The following is an 18,358-nucleotide window of genomic DNA, read 5'->3' as shown; positions in this document are numbered from 1 at the left end:
GTTGGCCATTTTTTATTTGATATGGACAGGTCCTCGACCCAATCACGTAGCAGAAATGTAAGACTGAGCAGCACGGCACAAGCACGTGTTTACTGCCACCACCCACTTGCGATATAACTCTGCTCTAACAACTCATTCCGTCATTGTTTTGACAGAAAGCACAAACAGCCGATGATAATGAAACTAATGCCGCACTGAACCAATCATGTGGCTGGAAGAGAGTTACAGCACATCAGTTAGGTTGACACACAGCACAAAACGTGGAGGAGCAGCCAGCAGCAGCTCACATGCTGATGTTTGGGCTGCTGTCGCTGTGTAAGACAGTAGGTCAGGAGTGGGGCCTGATTAAAGAGAAGATGAACAGAACAGAAAATGAACAGAAAACAACGCGAGCGTCAGCATCAATGATGAAAACACCCAAACAGACACAGCCCGGGGCTCAAAAGACAAGAGCATTGTTGAGAGCAAGGGTCTGGGGACTTTAGTGGTGTGGAGATATTTCATATATTTGAAGCAACTATTAACTATTTATAACTTATAACTATTTTATTTATTTAGTTGTATAGTGTACTATGTTAACCATGTTCAATTTTTAAGAAGAAAATTAATTTTTAAATCAAAATGAACCTTACATCTTTATCTAATGTTGGTCACGTAGGAGTAAAAAGGAACTAATGCAATAGTCCTTTGGTTTATATCATGATATATATCGATATCGTCTGATACGAAAAAAATGATCGTGATGAGATTTTTTTCCACATCGCCCAGCCAAAGGCAGCTTACCCACACACTTGAGTCTGGAACTAGGAGCCACTGTCAATATATTTCAGCTGGCTTCATAAAAATGACACTGCAGAATTACACACCAACGTAAGAGGAAAAATGTTTCTCCTAAACAAACGTCAGCGTCCTGCCTCAACAGGAGGGGCCGCAGCAGTGAAACACAAGCCGAGGACTGTAATACTCAGGCAGGATTATATAAGTCTGAAAAGTTTTCATGGCGTCGACACTTATCCTTGCTCAGGAGTCATCATCTCCACACAGGGCGCTAATCTGTCTGCCTCAGGCCATTCTCACCACAGGATGTCAATGACAGTAAGCAGCTACTTAACAAAGCGACACCGTGTCGTAGTGTCGCCGTGAGCTGCTCTGAGGCTACGTAGCTCTATGCTAGCTGCTGCTCGCTGTAACATGGAATCTACGGAACTGGAGTTTTAACGAAATATTTATTTTTTACTTCTTCTCAGTGACCATTTTTAGCCTGGTTGACACGGCTAAACATAACAATCTCACCAAAACAAAAGTAAACTCGACAGGGAGAAAACATAAAATCAACACTGAGTGTAAGGGACCAGTAGACATACTGTTGAATACACTCTTCTTCTGGCTTATGAAAATATATATAGAGCCACCTTGTGGTGTCGCCACACAACTGCATGCTCTGTGAGTGTTACATATTTCCCCACCGGTAACAGAAAGGCTGACCCCAGCCGCGCACGACCGAGAACGTCAAGGCTTCCAACACACTATACATAGTGGCAAGGGAAAAGCAACACAATACATTAAAGGTAAATAAGGAAACCTGCTGACACTGACACACATATTAGTAGACACAGAATACAACAAAAAATAAACAAAACAGGCATGACATGTTGCTGAGGGTAAAAGGAGAGAACAATACTCAAAAGTTCACTCTGTCAAAAAAGTTCAGAAGTGGAAAATATCTTCAATAAATGAACTCAACACAGGAGTAAACAGAGATGAAACAACTCTCATAGTGCAGAACACAATCAGAACATGGTGACCTAAATGTCGCAACACAACAAAAATAAACACAGAAGTGTCACAGTTCTAGACCTATAAGAAAATGTCAAGACCACCTAAGAGACGTCAAGTCTGTCAGTATGGTAAGCATGAGTCCACCTGGAGTCAGACCAGGCAGAGGTCACCCTGGGGCAGCGACGAGGTCTGAAGTCGTATCGACAGGCACCTTCCGAGTCAGGGTAGGTCACCGTTTGTGGAATGTTCAATTCAATTCAATTCAATTTTATTTGTATAGCGCCAAATCACAATACAAATCATCTCAAGGCACTTTACAAAAACTAAAACTAAAAACCCAACAATTCCCTTATGAGCAAGCACTTGGCGACAGTGGAGAGGAAAAAACTCCCTTTAACGGAAGAAAAAACCTCCAGCAGAACCGGGCTCAGTTTGGGCGGCCATCTGCCTCGACCGGTTGGGGTGAGTGGATAGAGCAGAGAGAAATGAACAGCAACAATAAACAACAAATAGACACTGCAGGTTGGTGGGACCAGTAACTGCACATCAGCGATATACAGCTCCAGGACCAGGGACACCTGCAGAAGGTACAGAGAGAATAGAGAGAGAGGGAGAGAGCACAAACTAGGGGAGAGAGAGAACACAAGGTTAGTAAGATTCAATGGTGGAATGTACATGAGGTGGGAGAGAAGGGGGGGGTTAGGGTAGTGGAGCTCAGTGCACCGATGGTCCTCGGGCAGTCTAGGCCTATAGCAGCATAACTAAGGGATGGTTCAGGGTTGCCTGAAGCCAGCCCTAACTATACGCTTTGTCAAAGAGGAAGGTTTTAAGTCTAGCCTTAAAAGTATAGAGAGTGTCTGCCTCCTGAACCCAGGCTGGGAGCTGGTTCCATAGGAGAGGAGCTTGATAACTAAAGGCTCTGCCTCCCATTCTGCTTTTGGAAACTCTGGGAACCACAAGTAGACCTGCACTCTGAGAGCGAAGTGGTCGATTGGGATAATATGGTACTATGAAGTCTTTAAGGTATGAAGGAGCTTGATTATGAAGGGATTTGTATGTGAAAAGAAGGATTTTAAATTCTGTTCTATATTTTACAGGGAGCCAATGAAGAGAAGCCAATATAGGAGAAATATGATCTCTCCTGCTAGTTCCTGTCAGGACTCTGGCTGCGGCATTCTGGATTAATTGGAGGCTTTTTATGGAGATACTAGAACATCCAGATAGTAATGAGTTACAGTAATCTAGCCTTGAGTTAACAAATGCATGGACTAGTTTTTCTGCATCATTTTGAGACAGGATGTTCCTAATTTTGGAAATGTTGCGCAGGTGAAAGAATGCAGTTCTAGAGATTTGTTTTATGTGTGAGTTAAAGGACATGTCCTGGTCAAAAATAACTCCAAGGTTTTTTACAGTAGTGCTAGAGGCCAGGGTTATGCCATCTAGAGTAGCTATTATTTGAGAAAAGTTATTTCTGAGATTTTTTGGCCCAAATATAATGACTTCTGTTTTTTCCGAGTTTAAAAGTAAAAAGTTACTGGTCATCCAGGCCTTTATGTCAGTTAGACAGGCTTGAAGTCTGGTTAACTGGTTTGTGTTAACAGGTTTAATAGATAGATATAACTGAGTGTCATCTGCATAGCAGTGGTAATTAATAGAGTGCTTCCTAATGACATATCCTAAAGGAAGCATGTACAGGGTGAACAGAATCGGTCCTAGCATGGAGCCTTGTGGAACTCCATAACTAACTTTTGTTCGTGTGGAAGGTTCATCATGGACATGAACAAACTGGAATCTGTCCGATAAATAGGATTGGAACCACTTTAACGCTGTTCCTCTGATACCAATCACATGCTCCAGTCTCTGTAATAAGATGTTGTGGTCAATGGTGTCGAATGCTGCACTAAGGTCTAGGAGGACAAGTATTGAAACAAGTCCATTATCTGAGGCTAAGAGAAGATCGTTGGTAACTTTCAACAGTGCTGTTTCTGTACTATGATGTGCTCTAAATCCTGATTGAAAATCTTCAAATAGTTCATTCCTGTGTAAGTGGTCTGATAGCTGCTTAGCAACAGCTTTTTCTAGGATTTTAGAAATAAATGGCAGGTTGGATATTGGTCTATAATTAGCCAAGACTCCTGGATCAAGACTAGGCGTTTTGAGTAAAGGTTTGATTACTGCAGTCTTAAAGGCCTGTGGTACGTAGCCTGATACTAGAGATAAATTTACCAAGTCCAATAAAGATGAGTTGATTAATGGCAGGGTGTCTTTAAGCAGTCTAGTCAAGATGGGGTCTAAGAGACACGTTGATGATTTCGATGAAGCAACTACTGATGTAAATTCAGAGAGATCTATGGGAGAGAAGCAGTCTAAACATAACTGAGGTCCTACAGATGATTCAAGAGCTACTGTAGTAGAAGATTCATTTATTGCAGGTATAGGAAGCATCTGCTGAATTTTATCTCTAATAGTTGTGATTTTATTTGTAAAGAAACTCATAAATTGATCACTGCTGAGAGCTAAGGGAACACTGGGCTCAACAGAGCTGTGACTTTTTGTCAGCCTGGCTACAGTGCTGAAAAGAAACCTGGGATTGTTCTTATTTTCCTCTATTAGTGATGAATAGTATGCAGTTCTGGCTTTACGGAGAGCTTTTTTATATGTTAGTAGACTGTTTTTCCAGGCTAGAAAAATTTCCTCTAAGTTTGTGGAACGCCACTTCCTTTCCAGCCTTCGTGATGCCTGCTTTAAGGTACGAATATGTAAATTATACCATGGGGCTAGTCTTCTCTGATTCACTAACTTCTTTTTCAGAGGGGCTACAGAATCAAGCATTTCACACAGTGAGGTTACAGCGCTGTCAACAACATGATCAATTTGGTAGGGAGTGGGATTGAAGCAACTGCCCTCCACTATGTTTATACTTGGCATAGATGTCAGGAAATAGCACTAAATACCGGTCAAAATAGAAAGGTACTTGACTAGTACCGGAATGTAGCAGTTAATGAATTGTTTAGAGTTTAGTTAGTTTTTAGGTGTGTTAAACTATAGCTAGTCTGTTGCTAATCTGTAGACGAACTATACAACACACACAACACGATACGCTTGCAAGACAAAGTGATTCGCTTACCCGGAGAGCAACACCAACAGGTAGTGCAATCAAAGTTTGCCATGTTGTGTACAAAGTCACATTCAATCTCCGTGGTAGGTACAGGAATGTCAGGGTTATCATGATCCGTAATGACAACTGGGGACACACAACAACCACTGGAATCCTGAGCATTGTAGCTCATATCTGAGTCTCCCTGACCCACAGCAATAGGAGCAGAGCGTAAACTTTTGGATGTAGAAGTAGACTCCCAGGTATGGAAAGGTCACAGGTTAACCACATGGAAAACACCAGCATCTGTACCAGTATCCAGTCTAATCAGTCTGTAGTTGACAGGTCCAAGCTTTTGACTGACTCGAAAAGGGCCTGTATATAGAGGAGCCAGTTTAGCTGTGAAGCTAGATAGGGCATCAGACCTAGGGTGAGACTTCACCCTGACAAGGTCACCAACTTCATAGGTAGTATGTCGCCGTCTCAAATCATAGTAATGTTTTTGTCTGTCATGACTAAGTGCAAGCATTGCTCTAGCATGATCATGGGCTGAATGAATGGAGTCCCTTAGGGTTTCAGGATAGGGAATACCTGGATCCTCCACTCCATCTCGTGAGGGCTGTATCAAGAGATCAACAGGGGTCTCTAACTCACACCCGTACAACATCATGGAAGGACTGAGACCGGTGCTCTCATGAGGAGCCGTCCTGAGTGCAAAGCAGATCTGGGAGATAAATTTGTCCCAAGAAGTGTGCTTGTCTCCCACATATGCACGTATTGCTGTCTTAAGGGTTCGATTCACCCGTTCAGTTGCATTTGTTTGTGGGTGGTAAGCGGTTGTGAGCCTATGGGTGGAACCTAGGGTAGAGATGACACTTTCAAACAGATCACTCACAATGAGTGAGCCCCTATCTGAAATAAGATACGTAGGAGTACAATGTCTAGCAAAAATCTCACTGACAAATTTACTGGCTGCCACAAGAGCTGAAGCCTCCTTCACAGCACACACCTCAACCCACTTTGAAAAATAGTCTACAAAGACTATTATGTAGGCATTTCCTGAAGGCGTGCGGGGCAGAGGCCCAATGAAATCCACACCAGTGTATTCCCAGGGTTTCTGAGGTGAGATAGGAACCATGAATCCAGCTGGTTTCCTCTGGCTGGGCTTAGAGAGCTGACAGATGGTGCAAGATGTAACATAGCGCTTAATATCCGTCGCCATGTTGGGCCAGAAGAATCTGAGGCGTAATCTGGACAAAGTCTTTGCAACACCTAAGTGGCCTGCAGTAGGGTGGTCATGATAATAATTGAGCAGGGAGCCACTAATAGATGTTGGGACATAAAGCTTGAGTGCTTTTAACGGGTGTAGTCCACATTTCGCTGTTGGATCTTTAAAGTATAGCAGATCATCATACACAGAAAACTGAGGGTCCTTGTTATTATCTGCATCGCAATGCGATTCCTGCTCCAGATCTCTGAGTAATGGTCCTGTAACAGGATCATCCAGCTGAAGCTGTCTCAAATGGTTCCGATCAGTAACTATCACTGGTGGTAATGTGCGGAGGTCGAGACTACCTATGACAGCGTATTCATGTAGGATATCTATAGGATTATCATTGGAGGGGGGGAGGGGATTTCTGGACAAGGCATCTGGGACTTTGTTATTAGAGCCAGGCTTGTGCACAATGGTAAAGTCAAAGTCCTGTAGCCTGAGAGACCAGCGAGCCAGCCTGCCAGAAGGGTTAGGGCGGCACATCAACCATTTTAGGCTGTTGTGATCAGAGAAGACAGTGACATGAAGGCCCTCAACATAAGGTCTAAAATGTTCAAGTGACCAAATAACAGCCAAACATTCTTTTTCAGGGGTTGAGTAAGACCTTTCTGCTTTGTGGAGGGACCGACTTGCATAGGCCACTACAACCTCATGACCCTCATCACCACGCTGCATCAAAGCTGCCCCGAGACCAAGGTCACAAGCATCAGCGTGAATGAAAAACGGGCAACTGAAGTTGGGGAGCCTAAGGACAGGAGCTGAAGTGACACTGGTTTTAAGAAAGTCCATAGATCTCTGGCAGTTGTCATCCCAGTGGAATGAAGAGTCCGATCTGGTTAAGGCATGAAGGGGTTCTGCATGACGCGCATAGTCCGGAATAAAACGGAGATAGTATCCCGTTAGGCCGAGGAACTGTCTGACCTGTTTCACAGTTGATGGCGTTTTGAATTCCATTACTGCGCTGACCTTTTCAGGGTCTGGTTTTATACCAGAAGGCGTAATTCTGTAACCAAGAAATGAAGTTCACTCAGACAGAACTGGCATTTGCGGAGCTTTAAAGACAGTCCTGCAGCTTGGAGTCGCAGAAGCACTTCTTCCAGGTCGAACAGGTGCTGTTTGAACGTAGGGGAGACGACAACAATATCGTCTAAGTAGACAGCACAGGTTTTATAGACAAGTCCAGCTAATACCGTGTTCATGAGTCTCTGAAATGTTGGTGCATTGCAGAGTCCAAAGGGGAGCACACGAAAATGGAACAGACCACAGTGAGAAATGAAAGCTGTTTTCGGTCTGGATTCCTCAGCAACTGCCACCTGCCAGTATCCACGGGCTAAGTCCAACGTTGTGATGTACCGACCTCTTGCCAAAAAATCAAGGGATTCATCAATACGTGGTAATGGGTAAGAGTCCTTTAGCGTGACTTGGTTTAAACCTCAAAAGTCCACGCAGAACCTTGGGTCAGCACCAGGCTTGTTAACAATGACCACCGGCGCAGTCCATGGGCTTGAAGAAGGTTCAATTATACCCTCTTTCAGCATCTGTTGAATTTGGTCTTCAATGATTTTCTTTTTTACAGGGGAAGTACGATATGGTGGCAAATTGATGGGCTTTGCCTCACCAGTGATTATGACATGTTCGACTTGAGATGTGCGTCCCAGACGGCCGCTGCACATGTGACCAAACTGTTTGAGAAGGCTCGACATGGCTAACTTCTGATGTTGATGAGGTTGCTTCAGCAACTTTATCATCAATTTCAGTAGTTAGGGTGTCCAGTGACATGATGGTTTCACAGCTAGATATATGACCAACAGGACAATCATCGTCCACAATGGGACAAGGAGTTTCATCCAAGAGCAACGTTCTGGAGGGGATGTGAATAGTCAATGAAGCTCTGGCCATAAAGTCCATTCCCAGAATGAAAGGTGATGACAGATTTCGGATGATGACAAAACGCTGATAAAATCGCTTGTTCAAAAACCCGATTGACAACCAGGTCACACCATCAGGGGTGCAGGGTCCGCCATCCGCAAGGTTCAAAGGTGGGCCGTCCCACTGTTTTGTCTTTTCGGGATATTTGCCATTAAAGAGGATTAGGTCGGCTCGCACAGCCGAGAGAGAAGCACCTGTGTCAAGAGTAGCATCCATTGCCACTGCATTGAAGTTTACCTTAGTTCTCAGAGGGGTGTTCCAGGGGGATTGAGACACAGTGTTCTCTACATGACCGAGGACCAATGGGAGTTCAGGGGAAATGGTAGGGTGTTGAGGCATAACTAATTTCTTGGGGGAGGGTTGCCTCGACGAAACGTCCTCCCCCCTCTGAAGTTTCCCTTATGGACAGCAACCTGAGAGTCACCCGACACATCAGAGGTAGAAATCGATGCTTGTGTCACCTCTGTGTATGGGGCTACATAAGGAGCCGGAGTAGGATGAACAGACGTCCTAACAGTAGTCGGAGATATAGGCGGACTTTCGTTACAACTTGGGCAGTTTCTGGATGTGAAACCTGGCCGGGAGCATTTGAAGCAATATGTGTCAGCTCCTCGACTCCCAGAGGAACGAGGGCGTTGCTGGCAACCCGAGCCAAGGACCGTGTGGAGTTCATGAGCTCGGAGTAGCAGGTCCATGCTAGATGTGATACGTGTACCATACAGCGCTACTCTGTATTTCTCCCCAGAATGTTTGCATATTAACTCAATCTGCTCTTGTTCTGATGGTGGGCTCCTTAGCTTGCCGAATTCACTAAGCATGTGAGCCACAAATGTAGGGAGGGGCTCTTCAGGTGCCTGCACGCGATCCAAAATGCCCCGTAAGATACGTTCCTGATCGTCCGACGGCAGAATAACCGTTTTGAAGAGCTGGCAGAATTGTGTCCAGGTAACAACGTGAGAGCTGAGGACCTTAAACCACTCTTTAGGCTCCTTTGCAAGAAAATGGGGTAGCTTGTGAAGTGTCTGAGCATCAGTCAGGTTTAGCGAGGATCTATACACATTGACAGCTTGTAACCACTCCTCCGGGTGTACTTTACCATCACCGGCGAACACTGGGGGCTCCAACTTGGCATGACGTAATGCCGCCGCTATCACCCGCGATGTATTAGTAAGCTCAGAGACATGAGGTTGTAGAAAAGAGCCAGTCAGTCCAGTCGCATGCTCGGGCATGGGTTTGGTATCCAAAGGAACCGATATTTTCTGTGAAGCTGGGGCACATATGGAGTTGAGAAAGCCATGGGGGGTTGCTGGATTTTATGGGAGCCATCGATTTTGGTGACTGGGGTGCTTAAGTGTCTAAGTACATTGCGCTGGATGACGAGAGAATCCTGTAAGCATTCCTTTAGCTTCTCCACTTCTGCTTTCAGATCGCTGACCCGTAGGTCAAGACGTGATTGTGGGGGACAAGGGGGAATGTCATTAGTGAGAGCTAAAAAGTCTGCTTCAGAATCAGATTCAGTAACATCGTCTGTCAAGTCTGGATGAGTAGCCATCCCACACTGTTGCATCAAACACAAAAAGAGTATAACAGTACGAGAAAAATTATCACGGCTACCAGACAAGCGTTTCATAAGCTAAGAAATAATGTACTATTTGTACTTAATATCAACTAAAAAACACACTTCGAAGATTAAATGGTGACACGTAGAATTAACAAAATGACCCCCCCAACACAGTCAACCCTGTGTAATAGACTGTTTCAACAGAAAACTGATCTTTTTAAGAAAATTCACAGTGTCCTTTTTTGTATTAGTCCATTAATATTTCAGTTTCAGTTAAATTTATTCTTTCTTCTTTTTCCCAATGTCCACTGCCGTTGTCCTGCATGAAATAACTCACGTACATAGGAAAAGTCTCTTACTCGTGCAGTCCGTTTTCTCCGTAGCGATGAAAAAGTGTTGCATCGATTATAAATCCCACGTATTGAGAAGGATTGTCTAGGAAGTCCCTTAAGCTCACGTTAGCATGAAGGTAGACTAACAGTCCTCCGTATTAAACAACGTGAAGCCTGGGCAACAACGCGAGGCTCCATGTGTGTTGAATGAAGGCCGCAGTAGTAGCAGGCTAATGTTCCCGAAGCTAACTGAGAACGGTCACAGCTTGTCGTAGTTCCAAGTTAACACAAAACTGTTTATCTTCGCCTCCGTCAAGTCAACAAACTTGTCACGATGGATAAACCGAAGAAAACTTCAATCTTATCACTAACATATCCGCTTGAAAATGTGTCCAGAGAACGATGTTCGGGCGCCACTTTGTAACAAGGAATCTATGGAACTGGAGTTTTAACGAAATATTTATTTTTTACTTCTTCTCAGTGACCATATTTAGCCTGGTCGACACGGCTAAACATAACAATCTCACCAAAACAAAAGTAAACTCGACAGGGAGAAAACATAAAATCAACACTGAGTGTAAGGGACGCATAGACATACTGTTGAATACACTCTTCTTCTGGCTTATGAAAATATATATAGAGCCACCTTGTGGTGTCGCCACACAACTGCATGCTCTGTGAGTGTTATATCGTTTCTGCACGAGTATCCCGTTCGACACCCAAACCCACCAAAATCACCATAAAACAACACACTAGATACCGTGAACTTGTTTTCTACAGTACGGAATTACCGTTTTGTAGGCGGGTAGCACACTATTGAAAAACAGCCACACAAACCTACGTGTCCGCTGCCATCTTGCCGGTCTTGATACCCGGAAGAACTTGCTTATGTCACTTCCAGGTCACAACAGGTACGTAATTTTTTTTTTTGTTGAATAGACCTATAATAATGTAAACATCGACAATATTATGTTGGACGTTGAAAATAAATCCTAATTAAAATACATATCTTCAAACATGTTCCATTAACGTGTTGAAATGTGGGTAAACTCCTAAAGGTTTAGGAAGAAAACACGTGGAATTAAAAGCGTCACACATCACATTTACACACATTTAAGAACAATAAAATTTGATATATTCCCACCTGCTACCCTCACTCAGGAGTAAGAGAAAATGGTATTCAAAGGGATGCAACTCAATCGCAAACCAAAGCTGTTTTAGAACAGAAAGATGTCCCCTCAAATAAAGCAAAAAAAGTACACAAAGTAGTTTTAAAGTTATTTTATACTGTGTATCGTTTACTTTTTGAGTTGGCAAAAATAAGTTAAAAAGAAAATGCTTTAGTCCTTGAATACTGCAATAGAACCATGGCATGAATACGTTTTCTAAATGTATGAATGTTGAATGTTGAATATATATGTATATATGAATAATGTTGAATATATATTAGGATCCTAAGAGCTCAGATTTGATGGAGAGAGTGTTACAAACCAAGCTTAATAAGGTATTTTGGTACAATCCCAATTCCTAAAAAGTTGGGGCACTGTGTAAAATCTACATAAAACAGAATGCAATGACTTCTAAATCTCATAAACCAAATTTTTATTCACAATATAACATAGCATATCAAATGTTTAAATGTACCATTTAAAAAAAAATTATAAGATAATTTTGAAACTTGGACAGCATAGTTGCAAATAGGGATTAGGGTGTAAAGTGGGTCTACAACAGCCAACAACAGTTGTGTAGTGATCCAAGAGGCTGAGAATTGGTGACCTCTCCTGGACAGAAATGTTACAAACTTTTTTTGGTTCGTTTTATAAAATCTAAAGACATGATATTAGTATAATTGGGCTGTTTTAGTGTAAGTAGAGTGGTAATGGAATATAATTCATAAAGCTGTGCTTGGAAAGTGTTTTTTTGTAAGATTTGTGAGCATGTACATTATGCTTGTAACTGTATACAGAAAACTGTTTTTCTTTGCTTTTTCTGAAAAAAGTTAAAGTTAATTGAAACACAAGAACACAAGAAGGATAGATTTAAAAATCTTATTGCTACTTTATACAGCACTAAATGGTTGTGGGCCAAAATATATTCAAGATGTATTAGTTCCCTATGAGGTTTCCAGACCCCTCAGGTCATCTGGGACAGGTCTACTGTGAGTTCCCAGAACCAGAACCAAACAAAGTGAAGCAGCAATCAGTTACTATGCTCCTCACTTGTGGAACAAACTTCCTGAACACCTGAGGTCTGCTCACTGTTGTTTACTGCTGCCTTCAAATAACTGTTCATCCTTGTTTTCTTAATGTGCTTTTACATCTTATTTTAATTAACTTTATTTTATTTAAATTTATTTTATTTATAAATGTATTTGTTTTTAAATGCTCTTTTCCATGCTTTTAATGTAATTATATGCCTTGTCAAGCACTCCGAATTGCGTAGTGTATGAATGGTGCTATACAAGACTGGTGTTGGCCCACCTGAAGAAAATCACTGGACCCTTCCTGGACCCCCTGCAGTTTGCCTACCGATCCAATCGGTCCGTGGATGATGCAGTCAATATGGGGCTGCACTACATCCTGCAACATCTGGACAAACCAGGGACTTATGTGAGGATTCTGTCTGTGGACTTCAGCTCGGCATTCAACACCATCATCCCATCAACTCTCCCAGCTCTCCGTTCCTGACTCTACCTGTCAGTGGATTACAAGCTTCCTGACGGATAGGCAGCAGCTAGTGAAGATGGGGAAATTTACTTCTGGCTCCCGCATCACCAGCACCGGCGCCCCCCCAGGGGTGTGATCTCTCCCCACTGCTCTTCTCCCTCTGCACAAACGACTGCACCTCCCGTGACTCCTCTGTGAAACTCCTGAAGTTTGCAGATGACACCACTGTCATTAGTCTCATCCAGGACGGTGAAGAGTCTGCATACAGACAGGAGGTGGAGCAGCTGGCTTGCTGGTGCAGTCACAACAACCTGGAGCTAAACACGCTCAAAACAGTGGAGATGGTTGTGGACTTCAGGAGAAATGCCCCCACCCACCCCCCTCTCACCATCATGAACAGCACTGTAGCATCAGTGGAGTCATTCAGGTTCCTGGGCACCACCATCTCTCAGGACCTGAAGTGGAGCCTGCACATCCAACTCCAAACCTCCCAGCAGAGGTTGTACTTCCTGCGCCAGCTGAAGAAGTTCAACCTTCCACAGACGCTGCTGACCCAGTTCTACTCAGCGGTCATCGAGTCTGCCCTGTGCCCCTCCATCACTGTCTGGTCTAGCTCCGCCTCTAAATCAGACATCCGAAGACTCCAGAGGACAGTTCGGACCGCTGAGAAGAGCATCGATGTTACCCTACCCACCCTCCAAGACCTGTTCACATCCACAGTGAGAAAACAAGCTCAGAAAATCACTCTGGATGCCACCCACCTGAGCCACCACCTCTTCCAACTCTTACCCTCTGGCCGGCGCTTCAGAGCTCCAAACATCAAGACAGCCCGGCACAAAGGAAGCGTCTTCCCTCAGGCCATCCAACTCTTAAACTCATAGCTCTCCACCATTCCCTTCCACCGCCTGCACTATGACACTGGCACCTTTTTGCTCTTTGCACACTAATTAGTTCCCCCTTTCATCCTGTTTCTCAGGTTATCTGTGCATTTTTCTTTTAGTTTTTTTTGTAGCATTCCTGTAGCATTTATGTTTACTGTTTGACCCTCTGTAGCAGTTGTATTTATATCTGTTTGCACTGGAGTACCCCCCCGTACCTAAACAAATTCCTTGTGTGTGTGTGTGCACACTCACTTGCCAATAAAGCTCATTCTGATTCTGATTCTGATGTACATAGGAAAAATAGCAGGAAAACTGAAGTCCTCCCCATGACAGACCCCATACAAACTACAAGAGAAGCTCTGCTTCGGGGTGGTTTTGAATCAAGGACCTTTTGCATGTGAGACAGAAGGGATAACCACTACACTACAGGATCTGAAATGCTGAGATATGACACTGGGAAATGCAGCATCGTACACTAAGTCCATAGGACACTTTGTTTGGAGAATATAAAGTCAAATTGTCCAACAGTGTGTCGTCTTTAGGAAATCACAAAGGAGACCTGAGAGATTTCTTGAAAACATACAGTTGTGTTCCTGTAGTGTAGATGTTAACACGTTTGCTTCACATGCAGAAGGCCCCTGCACCAGCCTTGAAAGTTAGGAGATAAGTACAGCCACATCAATTTACAGCAGCTTTTTCATTGGCCAAGATTCAAACCCAGGGCTCCCACGTGGCAGGCAAAAATTCTACCATTGAACCACCAATGCATTGGGTGCAGCATGACTCCTGATCTTCTACATGTCCAATTTGATGAAGCACAGTTTGTCCAGTGTTCTCCTCTTCCTCCCTGGATCAAAAATCTCCATATCACTGCTGATAACATGTCCAGTCTCCCAGATCAGTTTGTTAATCCCTGTGATGTCCTTTTTACTGCGGTTGTTCCCCCAACAGACCCCAGCAAAGTACAGGGCACTTGCAGCCAGAGACTGGTAGAAAATCTCCAGCATCTTTCTGCAGACATTAAAGGATCAGAGCTTCCTCAGGAAGTAGAGTCTACTTATGTCCTTCTTGTACATACTCTTGCTGTTGTCCTCCTAGTCCAGCTTGTAGTCTACTTGTAGTGGTCCACTACTTCCACCTCCTGAAGTCTACAATGAGCTCCTTCATCTTGTCCACATTCAGGAGTAGGTGGTTAGGCAGGGACCACTCCACAAAGTCTCTCTCTTATATTGTATTTTGTTTGATTATTGTGATTCTGAAAATAAACTTAAGTTATCAGACAAATTTACTGATAGAAGAGAATTTGATTTGTCATTTAAATCAATATTTCCATTTTATCTCTTTTTCAGCGCAGTCACAAATCAGACCTGTTTTTAGACTGGTTTGTTCAAAGCACAGAAAGCTGAAATGCTAATGAGCCTACACCCAAACTTGCCCCATGTCTGAAAGAATGCTAATGATTCTATTCAGTCCTCATTAACTCATGATTACAGTGAATCCAACAGCTCACTGGAAGTGTTAAGTGTCCACTGGACACACAATATTGTTCTTTTAATGGGGCTGGTCAAAAACAACAGCAACAGACTTGCAACAATCAGCTCCATTCATTCACACATCAGTGGGCTGCATTCAGGCTATTTGCATAGTTACTAAAGCTGAGAATTGCACCATCATGGGTGATGGCTCTCAGACTTGGGAAGGCGTTGGCAGAATGTCATTACTTGGAAAAACACATTTCAGATCCAGTTCAAATAAAATCAGTTCGTTCCTGCTCATGTCTAAACATGTTATAGCTAAACTGAATTCATCTGTTTGTACCAGAGTTTAAACAGTGTCAAAGTACAACAAGTGAATTTGTTAGTTCTTGGCCTAATATGTCACCTGGATTTCTGACATTTGCTTCATTTTCTGTGTAAAGTGACTTTTTTAACCTCAGGCAGTACCACTTTGCTTTGTACCAGTTAATGGGCTTGAAGTGCTTAAATGGGAATTAAATCTGATAAAGTGGAGGTGTTATCCCAAAGTTTGAACCGGTGTGTGCTGTGTGACAGAACTGATGCCAATGCATTCTTATCTCTAAATAGGAATTAGGGCTGTGAAAGTTAACATGATTCAGGACTCATGGGACCAACAGTTGTTATTGTGTATGTTCAATGAATTGTGTATGTGTATGCTATTGTGTTTGCACAAAGTCGGCCTATATGTTGTTGTCAGCACTGTCCTGTCCTGCCTTGTCTTCCTGTGCACTTCTGTTAAGTTCTTAAAATGCACCTTAAGTATAGTTTAATTTTTTTTTTTTTATTATAATTTCGTTTTTTTGTCATAGCTCTATGTTTGTCTGCGTCACTGCACTTTGTGTTTTGTTTTTAGACTGGTTTGTTCAAAGCACAGAAAGCTGAAATGCTAATGAGCCTACACCCATCTGTGTAGCACCTCTGGTCAAGGAGGAACGTTGTTTCGCTTCACTGTGTACATCGTGTGCTATATATGGTTGAAGTGACAATAAAGCTTCTTTGACTTTGACAAGTTGTTAGCAGTGTTATAAATGCCATTAGCTATGTTGTGGTTGAACTTGGGTCTATGTGTGATGTGGGGCCAGTGGCTATGGCTGAGAACAATATGAAGATAGACATGTTTAAGGAACCTGTGGTGATGCATTAAGTTAATGTAAGTGTTCAATAACAGTACCAGAGTTTAAACAACGTCAAAGTACAACAGGTGAATTTGTTAGTTCTTGGCCTAATATGTCACCTGGAAAACACTGTCACTGTAGCAAAAAGAGACAAAATCCTTTTCCATTGACTTGGTTGGATTATTTCTGTTCATGTCAAAGCAACTTGTGGAACTTGTCTGATTGTGAGGCAGACAAACCAAACACATGTAATCATTGTACTACATGTATACACTATGTCCCAGCTGCAGACTGTAAGGAAAAAGAGCATCCTCCCCCTTGATTCATTGTTCACCACCTTCCTGCTTCACTGAGACTCTCTCCTTTTTACGAAAACATGAAGTTAGTGAAGAAAATCAAAGTGAGCTGCTGAAAACATGAAGCTGCTTTTATTTTCCGTCTGAACTCAGTCGCCATTGTTTCACAGTTCCTGAAATCTGACTCCTTAGGAACCGTAACTAAGGGGCGGAGATTAACGGGCTCATAGTGACTGCAGCCTCTGTGAGCTGTGATTCTTTGAGAACAGGAGAACAAAGAGCAACAACGTGAACGCTAAAAACACGTGATAATCACAGTATAAATGATCGATCAAGACCACTACAGCAGCGGGATGATAAACGGGAACCAAGACCCGGATTTTATTCACCAAGACCACTACAAGAATGGATGTAAAGGCGAGAATTATGCGTTTAAAAATAAAATTAAACATCAGGACCCGGACCCAGATTTGATCGACCCGGGCGAGAACAAGAATAACCAGAGCAATGAGTCCAGCTTGTCCTTTGCTCCCAGCGATCAACAGGTCAGTGTTCAGGGTTTAAATTTCACTTCATAAACTAAATACCCGAGACCGTACAGTTACAGTGAAGAATATGGTTCAACAATGATGGAATTCTACATGTGTTGATTATATTTATACAAATACAACAGAATGATCTTAGGAAGACTGCCAAAAGCAGGTCCTAAAAACCTAAATAATGTTCGTCAAAATGTTTTTGGACGACCATTTTGTTGCAGATATATCCAGAACAGACGCTGTTAAAAACACTCAACTGGTGAGACAAGGAATTCAGAGATTATATGAAGGAATGTGATGAAATCAATTTAGTGGCAAAATGATTGTGAATTTAGGAATTTTTGAACCAAATTAAATCGGAAGAAAAATGAAATACAGTATAAAACTACAGCTGCAATTACAGAGTAGAATTGTTGAATAATATTTAAATGTTCTCTGTTGCTCTGGACTGTTGATCCTAGGTCCTTAAAATCCTCCACCTTCTTCACCTCTACTCCCTGTAACCTCACTGTTACTACTTGAGTCCCTCTCATTTACACACATTATTAAAATAACTAAAACTCATTAATACGAAAAATTATTCAATCTGCTTGTTTTCAGTGTTTATTGCAAAACTTTTTTTAAATTGAAGGTTTTTATTTTAAAATGTGATTTTTTTTTTTCCAACACCAGTGTCTTATTTTATTTTTGTTTTCCCCAGTGTCCTTTTTATTTTATAATGCTGTTTTTTTTTTTTGCAGAACTGTTCAGAACTTCTAGCACTGTTGCCTCACAGCAAGAAGGTCGTGGGTTCGCATCCCGGCTTTTCTGTGTGGAGTTTGCATGTTCTCCCTGTGCTTGCGTGGGTTTACTCCGGGTACTCCGGTTTCCTCCCACAGTCCAAAAAACATGCATGTTAGGTTGATTGGTGACGCTAAAATTGCCCGTAGGAGTGAGTGTGAGTGTGTGAGGTTGTCTGTCTTTGTGTGTCTATATGTGGCCCTGCGACAGACTGGTGACCTGTCCAGGGTGTACCCCTGCCTTCCACCCGAGAGAGAGCTGGGATAGGCTCCAGCAGATCCCCGTGACCCTGAACCAGGAAAAAGCGGGTATAGAAGATGGATGGATGGATGGATGTTCAGAACTTCTGAGCTGAGTTTTCAGTTTCAGTTCGAGTTTGAATCACAAGGTCCAGGATTTACCCGTTTGCCACTGGGGTGAATGTGAAAAGAAAAAACAAAGGTCCTTCATTTGAGATAATGCAGGGTCCTTTCAGAATCCTCTCAATCTCTTCGGCTCGTCTATGCTACACCATTTTGTTTAATGTCATTTGTTCCCCTTTTGTCCCTGACAAACACGTATACTTGTAATCTGTGTGGGTCTGTACTGTCCCT

General features: G+C 42.8%; 1 protein-coding gene across 1 annotated transcript in view; it reads left to right on the top strand.

Moving 5' to 3' along the window:
* Window positions 1–18,358, top strand: part of LOC113138500 (zinc finger protein 208-like) — a 43,808-nt gene that overhangs the window by 12,681 nt on the left and 12,769 nt on the right. The window lies entirely within an intron of this gene.

This window comes from Mastacembelus armatus, chromosome 9, assembly GCF_900324485.2.
Source record: "Mastacembelus armatus chromosome 9, fMasArm1.2, whole genome shotgun sequence".
NCBI lineage: Eukaryota > Metazoa > Chordata > Actinopteri > Synbranchiformes > Mastacembelidae > Mastacembelus > Mastacembelus armatus.
This window is presented reverse-complemented; position numbering and strand designations above follow the sequence as displayed.